The sequence below is a fragment of the Coregonus clupeaformis genome, chromosome 13 (genome assembly GCF_020615455.1).
Source record: "Coregonus clupeaformis isolate EN_2021a chromosome 13, ASM2061545v1, whole genome shotgun sequence".
In the NCBI taxonomy this organism is placed as follows: Eukaryota; Metazoa; Chordata; class Actinopteri; order Salmoniformes; family Salmonidae; genus Coregonus; species Coregonus clupeaformis.
In genome coordinates this window covers 3759666-3770455 of record NC_059204.1, presented here as the reverse complement: position 1 = coordinate 3770455, position 10790 = coordinate 3759666, and positions in this window count along the sequence as shown.

Here is a 10790-nt window from a genome sequence, read left to right as displayed (position 1 = left end):
TGCTTCATAATCTCAAGGCTTCTCTTGACGGATGAGAGGTCATGAGTAGCATACTGTGTCTCACTTAACCTAACAATGCTATTAAGATTTTATTTTCATGGGTGAAGTAGGAGAGTCTGAGCATTCTCTGCACCTGGAGACTATGTGATGGCAAAAGACTACAGAAGAAAGAGCTGAATAGACCCTATGTGGAGGGGCCTGTACCAGGTGTTGTTGGCTATCTTAATGATGGTAAAAGTGGTGGAGACAGATACTTAGATCCATGTTTCCCACTATAGGAGTGTTCCAACCTCAGCCATTGGGTAGCATTGTTGTCTTTTGTGTGTTTCTTTGCAGCAGTAACTCTGAGCTTCCCTATGGGTAGGCTGATTGAAGGACACTCTTCGCAGACCGATGTCGATAGAATGAGAGGGACTCTGGCTGATCCGGAGACCCTAGTGATGGAAGAAGGTTAACAGCTAAAGTGATCATACATCGTCGTCCAGGTTACACCAACAGCGGTACGGATAGAGGGGAGCGCGATCAGGTATCATCTAAACCATTGTACCAGAGTGAGGGAACTGATAACTAAGAGACCACCGATACTTTCAGGACCTCCCAGGACCTTCCAGACCGCCGAGACTTTCAAGACCTCCAAGACGCACCATAAATCCTCATCATTGATTTCTCTGTACTTGACTAGTTCCCTGAGAATAAGGGGAATGGGGTACTGATAATAGTAGAGAGCAGAAGAACAAGACATAGAAGGGATATAGACAGGATTAGAATGTATATTCTTGCATAGGCAGGAACCATAACTAAAATGCAGGAAGGGATCACTATTAAAATACAAGGGTTAAAATATTATTGGTGTGTGACGAACCAGCACAAAGAGTATGGGGAAGTCACATGGGGTAGTGTGACCTTAAGATAATGAAAGAAAGAGACAGGTGAATCATAGACATAAGGAGAACAGTCCAAGACTTAGATAAACAATTTGATGTAGTATTTAGTGTTAGATTTCCAGGGGGAAGTGTTATTGGAGTAGTTATTCCTTGGGAAAGTGCACTGAACCCTGTACATGTTAGAGCCATACCAAATACAGAAGAAAGGGAATTGAAGGAGCCGTTAAACAATGATTGGTATAGATGAGTACAATATATTGCATTAAAATTAAATAAAAGAAAATAGTCTAATATGCACCACATCTCCGTTTTAAATAGTTAACAGTAGTTCAACATCTTTACAGTTACTAGGACTGTGTGCTAGGATTCAATCATAACTTTTGTAATATTTAGGAAATTCTAACTATAAACAATTTTATGATCAACCAGGATGAGGAGAGAAGTGTAAGCAATTGTTAGAATAGGAACAATGAAAAGGGAAACACCAGAGTAATGTCAAATAGATTATGAGCAAAAATATAGGAATGTTAAAGTAAAACAATTGGGTTATATAGTTTGGGAGAATTCAAGGGAGAATGTGAAAATAGGGGGTGTTTAAACAGATAGCCTTTGGAATACAGGGACCCCTCAAAGAAAAATCTATCAGGCATTGGGTATTAAGAATGTGTGATGAAACATAATGATTTGTCATGTAGACAATGTTAATAGGGATGTTTTGGATTGGAAATTAACTCAACTAAACTGTCTCTTGAGAGATATTTTTTAGTTGACTATTTTTTAGTCAAATATTTCTACGCCCCAAGGAGGAGCAGGAGGAGCACTGCCAGAGCCCTGCAAAATGACCTCCAGCAGGCCACAAATGTGCATGTGTCTGCTCAAACGGTCAGAAACAGACTCCATGAGGGTGGTATGAGGGCCCGACGTCCACAGGTGGGGGTTGTGCTTACAGCCCAACACCGTGCAGGACGTTTGGCATTTGCCAGAGAACACCAAGATTGGCAAATTCGCCACTGGCGCCCTGTGCTCTTCACAGATGAAAGCAGGTTCATACTGAGCACATGTGACAGACGTGACAGAGTCTGGAGACGCCGTGGAGAACGTTCTGCTGCCTGCAACATCCTCCAGCATGACCGGTTTGGCGGTGGGTCAGTCATGGATGTGGGGTGGCATTTCTTTGGGGGGCCGCACAGCCCTCCATGTGCTCGCCAGAGGTAGCCTGACTGCCATTATGTACCGAGATGAGATCCTCAGACCCCTTGTGAGACCATATGCTGGTGCGGTTGGCCCTGGGTTCCTCCTAATGCAAGACAATGCTAAACCTCATGTGGCTGGAGTGTGTCAGCAGTTCCTGCAAGAGGAAGGCATTGATGCTATGGACCGCCCGTTCCCCAGACCTGAATCCAATTGAGCACATCTGGGACACCATGTCTCGCTCCATCCACCAACGCCACGTTGCACCACAGACTGTCCAGGAGTTGGCGGATGCTTTAGTCCAGGTCTGGGAGGAGATCCCTCAGGAGACCATCCGCCACCTCATCAGGAGCATGCCCAGGCGTTGTAGGGAGGTCATACAGGCACGTGGAGGCCACACACACTACTGAGCCTCATTTTGACTTGTTTTAAGGACATTACATCAAAGTTGGATCAGCTGTAGTGTGGTTTTCCACTTTAATTTTGAGTGTGACTCCAAATCCAGACCTCCATGGGTTGATACATTTGATTTCCATTGATATTTTTTGTGTGATTTTGTTGTCAGCACATTCAACTATGTAAAGAAAAAAGTATTTAATAAGATTATTTCATTCATTCAGATCTAGGATGTGTTATTTTAGTGTTCCCTTTATTTTTTTGAGCAGTGTATATATATTTTTAAAGGATATGTATGTATATATGTATGTATATATATATGTGTATGTATGTGTATGTATATACAGTATATACATACACATACATACACATATATATATACATACATATATACATACATATCCTTTAAAAATATATATACACTGCTCAAAAAAATAAAGGGAACACTAAAATAACAAATCCTAGATCTGAATGAATGAAATAATCTTATTAAATACTTTTTTCTTTACATAGTTGAAAGATACAGTACCAGTCAAAAGTTTGGACACACATACTCTTTCCAGGGTTTTTCTTTATAATTACTATTTTCTACATTGTAGAATGATAGTGAAGACATCAAAATTATGAAATAACACATATGGAATCATGTAGTAACCAAAAAAGTGTTGAACAAATCCAAATATATTTTATATTTGAGATTCTTCAAAGCAGCCACCCTTTGCCTTGATGACAGCTTTGCACACTCTTGGCATTCTCTCAACCAGCTTCACCTGGAATGCTTTTCCAACAGTCTTTTGAAACTGAATTGGTTACAAGGCTAGATTGACTTGAAAGCTGCCTCAAATGTTCATTCTGTTGTGTCATTTACCACGGAATTTGCATTGCCTTTTGTGGAAATGGAAAAATATATTTCAATTGTATAAGCATCTTTGAAGAAAGCATTGTCCAAACAGATGATGAGATTAAATCAAATCAAATCAAATTTTATTGGCCACATGCGCCGAATACAACAGGTGCAGACATTACAGTGAAATGCTTACTTACAGCCCTTAACCAACAGTGCATTTATTTTTAATAATAAAGTAGAATAAAACAAAAAAGTGTTGAGAAAAAAAGAGCAGAAGTAAAATAAAATAACAGTAGGAAGGCTATATACAGTGGGGGAAAAAAGTATTTAGTCAGCCACCAATTGTGCAAGTTCTCCCACTTAAAAACATGAGAGAGGCCTGTAATTTTCATCATAGGTACACGTCAACTATGACAGACAAAATGAGAAAAAAATATCCCGAAAATCACATTGTAGGATTTTTTATGAATTTATTTGCAAATTATGGTGGAAAATAAGTATTTGGTCAATAACAAAAGTTTCTCAATACTTTGTTATATACCCTTTGTCGGCAATGACACAGGTCAAACGTTTTCTGTAAGTCTTCACAAGGTTTTCACACACTGTTGCTGGTATTTTGGCCCATTCCTCCATGCAGATCTCCTCTAGAGCAGTGATGTTTTGGGGCTGTCGCTGGGCAACACGGACTTTCAACTCCCTCCAAATATTTTCTATGGGGTTGAGATCTGGAGACTGGCTAGGCCACTCCAGGACCTTGAAATGCTTCTTACGAAGCCACTCCTTCGTTGCCCGGGTGGTGTGTTTGGGATCATTGCCATGCTGAAAGACCCAGCCACGTTTCATCTTCAATGCCCTTGCTGATGGAAGGAGGTTTTCACTCAAAATCTCACGATACATGGCCCCATTCATTCTTTCCTTTACACGGATCAGTCGTCCTGGTCCCTTTGCAGAAAAAACAGCCCCAAAGCATGATGTTTCCACCCCCATGCTTCACAGTAGGTATGGTGTTCTTTGGATGCAACTCAGCATTCTTTGTCCTCCAAACACGACGAGTTGAGTTTTTACCAAAAAGTTCTATTTTGGTTTCATCTGACCATATGACATTCTCCCAATCCTCTTCTGGATCATCCAAATGCACTCTAGCAAACCTCAGATGGGCCTGGACATGTACTGGCTTAAGCAGGGGGACACGTCTTGTACTGCAGGATTTGAGTCCCTGGCGGCGTAGTGTGTTACTGATGGTAGGCTTTGTTACTTTGGTCCCAGCTCTCTGCAGGTCATTCACTAGGTCCCCCCGTGTGGTTCTGGGATTTTTGCTCACCGTTCTTGTGATAATTTTGACCCCACAGGGTGAGATCTTGCGTGGAGCCCAGATCGAGGGAGATTATCAGTGGTCTTGTATGTCTTCCATTTCCTAATAATTGCTTCCACAGTTGATTTCTTCAACCCAAGCTGCTTACCTATTGCAGATTCAGTCTTCCCAGCCTGGTGCAGGTCTACAATTTTGTTTCTGGTGTCCTTTGACAGCTCTTTGGTCTTGGCCATAGTGCAGTTTGGAGTGTGACTGTTTGAGGTTGTGGACAGGTGTCTTTTATACTGATAACAAGTTCAAACAGGTGCCATTAATACAGGTAACGAGTGGAGGACAGAGGAGCCTCTTAAAGAAGAAGTTACAGGTCTGTGAGAGCCAGAAATCTTGCTTGTTTGTAGGTGACCAAATACTTATTTTCCACCATAATTTGCAAATAAATTCATACAAAATCCTACAATGTGATTTCCTGGATTTTTTTTCCTCAATTTGTCTGTCATAGTTGACGTGTACCTATGATGAAAATTACAGGCCTCTCTCATCTTTTTAAGTGGGAGAACTTGCACAATTGGTGACTGACTAAATACTTATTTTCCCCACTGTATACAGGGGGGTACCGGTGCAGAGTCAGTGTGCGGGGGCACCGGCTAGTTGAGGTAGTTGAAGTAATGTGTACATGTGGGTAGAGTTAAAGTGACTATGCATAAATAATTAACAGAGTAGCAGCAGCGTAAAATGATGGGGGTGGGGGGGCATTGCAAATAGTCCGGGTAGCCATGATTAGCTGGTCAGGAGTCTTATGGCTTGGGGGTAGAAGCTGTTGAGAAGTCTTTTGGACCTAGACTTGGCACTCCGCTACCGCTTGCCGTGCGGTAGCAGAGAGAACAGTCTATGACTAGGGTGGCTGGAGTCTTTGACAATTTTGAGGGCCTTTCTCTGACACCGCCTGGTATAGAGGTCCTGGATGGCAGGAAGCTTGGCCTCAGTGATGTACTGGGCCGTACGCACTACCCTCTGTAGTGCCTTGCGGTCGGAGGCCAAGCAGTTGCCATACCAGGCGGTGATGCAACCAGTCAGGATGCTCTCGATGGTGCAGCTGTATAATTTTTTGAGGATCTGAGGACCCATGCCAAATCTTTTCAGTCTCCTGAGGGGGAATAGGCTTTGTCGTGCCCTCTTCACGACTGTCTTGGTCTGTTTGGACCATGATAGTTTGTTGGTGATGTGGACACCAAGGAACTTGAAGCTCTCAACCTGTTCCACTACAGCCCCGTCGATGAGAATGGGGGCGTGCTCAGTCCTCTTTTTTTTCCTGTAGTCCACAATCATCTCCTAAAACGTACATTTGTAAATACTTATGGTGACAGCTGCGATGGCCACAACCCCGATGGATGTGCTGACGCAGATGATGGTGAGAAGGTTGTTCCCATGGTAGGTCTCTGAAACAACAAGACCAGTAACGGTCAGAGATTTACCATTATAGAATACAATAACTGTTTATGTCTTATGTCCCACGAAGAGAACTAAGTACACAATAATTCAAGAATAATTGAAATCACAGTGTTAACATTTTTAGGGTTAAATTGACTCTACTGGTGTTCTCTTAACCCTCAACAGAGTGATACTTTCATTGGAGTTAGTTTTGATAACTGGAGTTCATTGGGACAGATTACTTTTAAAACAATGATATATCACAATCATTTCAAGTCAAATCTTTCCACAATAAAGCAACATTCAGCAAAATCAGTGCTATTGTGTTGATTCAAGAAAGACAAGTAAGGTGTTACTAAAAAAATACATATTACATTGTTAACTATAGTAATACTGACTTATTAACACTTAGCTCTCACCATTGGACATGACTGTGTGATTGACAGTGATAGGCTGGCTGAGAGCAGAGTGGTTGACCAAGCAGAGGTAGAGGCCAGTCTGGCTGGGTCCTGAGGACAGAGGCAGGTAGGAGTGGAGGGTGAAGGAACCATCTGGGTTGACCTCCTTCTGCGTGTCTGAAAGTGTGGTGTTGAGGAGCTGACCATCTCTAAACCACACCTGCTCTATGGTCTCTGGATAAAAACCCTGAGAGGAGCACAGCAACATGGGAAGTCCACCACTGGACTCCTTTACATCAGACACAGATACGGCAGGAGGGGCTAGATAGTATAGAGGTGGTGAACATTAAATAGGTGTCAACATTAGGTTTCTCCTTTGTAGCATTGACATACAGTGGGTATCATAAGTGGATTTTTCACATTTTGTTGCATTACAAAGTGGGATTGAAATAGATTTAATTGTGTTTTTTTGTCATTGATCTACACAAAATGCTCCATAATGACAAAGTGAAAAGGCAGTTTAATTATATATATATATATATTTTAAACAAATTAATACAAATTAAATAACTAAAATATAGTTGTTGCATAAGTATTCACCCCCTTCGCTTAGGCAAGCCTAATATCACGCCTGCTCCCGCTCCCCCTCCCTGGCGCTCGATGGCGCCAGGCTGCCCATCATTACTCACACCTGTCACCATCGTTACACGCATCAGCGCTTCATTGGACTCACCAGGACTTCATCACTGCTTAATTACCTCCTCTATATCTGTCTGTTCCTCAGTTTGATCCCCGTGTCTGCATTGATGGTGTTTTGTTTTTCTTGTCCAGACACTGTTCTTGCTTTATTTCATGTCTATTTATTATTAAATCCTCACCCTGTATTTGCTTCCTGTCTCCAAGCGTCTGTCCTTACACCTACATTTATTTCAGGAGTAAAATTTGGTTGAATAAATCACAATAAGTTATATGGACTCACTCTGCATGAAGTAATAGGGGCTGACATGATTTTTAAATGACTAACCCTTCCTCTGTCCTCCATACATACATCTGTAAGGTCCCTCAGTCAAGTATTGAATTTGAAGCACAGATTCAACTACACAGTGATGGGTAACACTAACAAATCAGACATTGAATATCTCTTTAAGCATGGTCAAGTTAATAATTATGCTGTGGATTTATTAAACCACCCAGACACATCAAATATACAGTGGTCCTTCTGGACTGAGCTACAGGATAGGAAGGAAACTGCTCAGGGATTCACCATGAGGCCATTGGTGATTTTAAAACAGCTACAGCGTTCAATGGCTGTGATGGGAGAAAATTGAGGATGGATCAACAATAATGACCTAAATGACAGTGAAAAGAAGAATACAAATATACAGAATACAAAACAGTCATCCTGAATGCAAAAAGGCACTAAAGTAATACTACAAAAACAAATCTGCTTGACAATCTATAGTAAGACCTGACAGAGCTTGAATAATTTTGAAAATAATAAGTGGAAAATGCTGCACAATCCAGGTGTGCAAAGCTCTTATAGACATACCTAATAAGACTCACAGCTGTAATTGCTGCCATAGGTGTTTCTAACATACATAACATTGACCCAGGGTACATTGACACTAATCAAGGCATATTAGTGTTTTATTTGTCATTAATATATATTTTTATCCCACTTTGTAACACATAAGCATGATAGGCACTGTAACAGTTAATGTTAAACTCTGATTACAGTGGCTCGCTCACAGAAAGGCTTTGGTTTCACATACTGCAAATGGTACAATATATTATACGATCAAAGTACACTAACCTGTAATAATAAAGATGTATTCTATTGTCAAGGGGTGCTGAAGGTGGGTGTGGTGCATGAATCAAGCGCAGGACGCAGAAGCTCAGTCCAAAAGACTTTAGTGCAATATACACGTAGAAAATAAGCACAATAAGCCCGAAGGCGAAATAACGGCGCACACAGGCGTCAATCAAACGGCGCACTAACATGTGCGAAAAACCTCTCCAAAACACTGGAGGGAAGTACGTAGCTCCAAAACGAAACAGAAGATCAATCACACACAAAGACAAACACACACAACGAGAACTAAATAGGACACTAACGAGGACTAACAAGACACAGGTGTACAACATCAAGACAAAACCAAACGAACATGAAACATAGATCGGTGGCAGCTAGTACTCCGGGGACGACGACCGCCGAAGCCTGCCCGAACCAGGAGGAGGAGCAGCCTCGGCCGAAACCGTGACATCTATATTGTGATAGAACGGTTGAAACCGTGACAGTACCCCCCCCTTGACGCGCGGCTCCAGCCGTGCGCCGACCCCGGCCTCGGTGACGACCAGGAGGACGCGGAGCAGGGCGCGCGGGATGGTCCCGGTGGAACTCCGACAGGAGAGATGGGTCTGGGATGTCCCTCCGCGGCACCCAGCACCGCTCCTCCGGGCCGTACCCCTCCCACTCCACGAGATACTGGAGACCCCCCATCCGGCGTCTTGAGTCCAAGATGGACCGAACGGTGTACGCCGGAGCCCCCTCGATGTCCAGTGGGGGCGGAGGAGTCTCCCCTATCTCATTGTCCTGGAGTGGACCAGCTACCACCGGCCTGAGAAGAGACACATGAAACGAGGAGTTAATATTCTTATACTCAACAGGTAGATGTAACCTATAACACACCTCGTTCAATCTTCTCAGGACTTTAAAGGGCCCCACAAACCGCCGACCCAGCTTCCGGCAGGGCAGGCGGAGGGGTAGGTTTCTGGTAGAGAGCCAGACTCGATCTCCGGGTGCGTATACCGGCCCCTCACTGCGGTGGAGATCGGCGCTCGCCTTGTGACGAAGGACGGCCCGCTGCAGGTGGACGTGGGCAGCGTTCCACGTCTCTTTTCCGAGCGCCTCATCCAATCATCCACCGCAGGGGCCTCGATCTGGCTCTGCTGCCAAGGTGCCAGAACCGGCTGGTAACCTAACACACATTGGAAGGGGGTTAGGTTGGTAGAGGAGTGGCGGAGAGAGTTCTGGGCCATCTCGGCCCAGGGAATGTACCGTGCCCACTCCTCCGGCCGGCCCTGGCAATACGACCTCAGACGCGTCTACCTCAACCTGAAAGGGTAATGCGGGATCCGGATGCGCCAGCACCGGAGCCGACGTAAACAGGTCCTTCAGTCTCCTAAAGGCCCTGTCCGCATCAGCTGACCACTGCAGGCGCACCGGACCCCCTTTCAGAAGGGACGTGATGGGAGCTGCCACCTGTCCAAAACCCCGGATAAACCTCCAGTAGTAATTCACAAAGCCCAAGAACTGCTGCACCTCTTTACAGTGGTTGGAGTTTGCCAATTACGCACAGCGGACACACGATCCACCTCCATTCTCACCCCTGACGCGGACAACCGATAACCCAAAAAGGAGACCGACTCCTGGAAAAACAGACATTTCTCTGCCTTGACATATAGGTCGTGCTCCAACAGCCTCCTCAATACACGACGCACCAGGGTTATATGCTCGGCTCGGGTAGATGAGTACACCAGAATGTCATCAATGTACACGACCACCCCTTGTCCCTGCATATCCCGGAAAATGTCATCTACGACGGATTGGAAGACTGATGGAGCATTCATCAACCCATATGGCATGACGAGATATTCGAAATGACCTGACGTGGTACTAAACGCTGTCTTCCATTCGTCGCCCTCCCTAATGCGCACCAAGTTATACGCGCTCCTGAGATCCAATTTTGTGAAAAACCGCTCTCCATGCAATGACTCTGTCATGGTCGCAATCAGAGGGAGGGGATAACTGTATTTCACAGTAATCTGATTGAGACCACGGTAATCAATGCACGGGCGCAACCCTCCATCTTTCTTCTTCACAAAAAAGAAGCTTGAGGAGGCGGGAGAAGTGGAGGGCCGAATGTATCCCTGTCTCAAAGATTCGGCTATGTAAGTCTCCATAGCTTTTCTCTCCTCTTGAGACAAAGGATACACGTGGCTCCGTGGGAGCGCTGCTCCTGCCTGGAGATCAATCGCACAATCCCCCTGTCTATGAGGAGGCAACTGCGTCGCCCTAGTTTTATTAAACACAAGAGCTAAATCCCCATATTCAGGAGGAATGTGCAGTGCGGGCACTTGGTTTGGACTTTCCACCGAAGTCGCCCCCACGGAAACACCCAGACATCGCCCCTCGCACTGAGCAGACCACCCATCGAGAGCCCTCTGTTGCCACGAAATAGCAGGGTTATGGGTGCTTAACCAGGGAATTCCCAGCACCACTGGGTACGCAGGAGAGTCGATCAGATACAGCTGTATAGTCTCTTCATGACCCC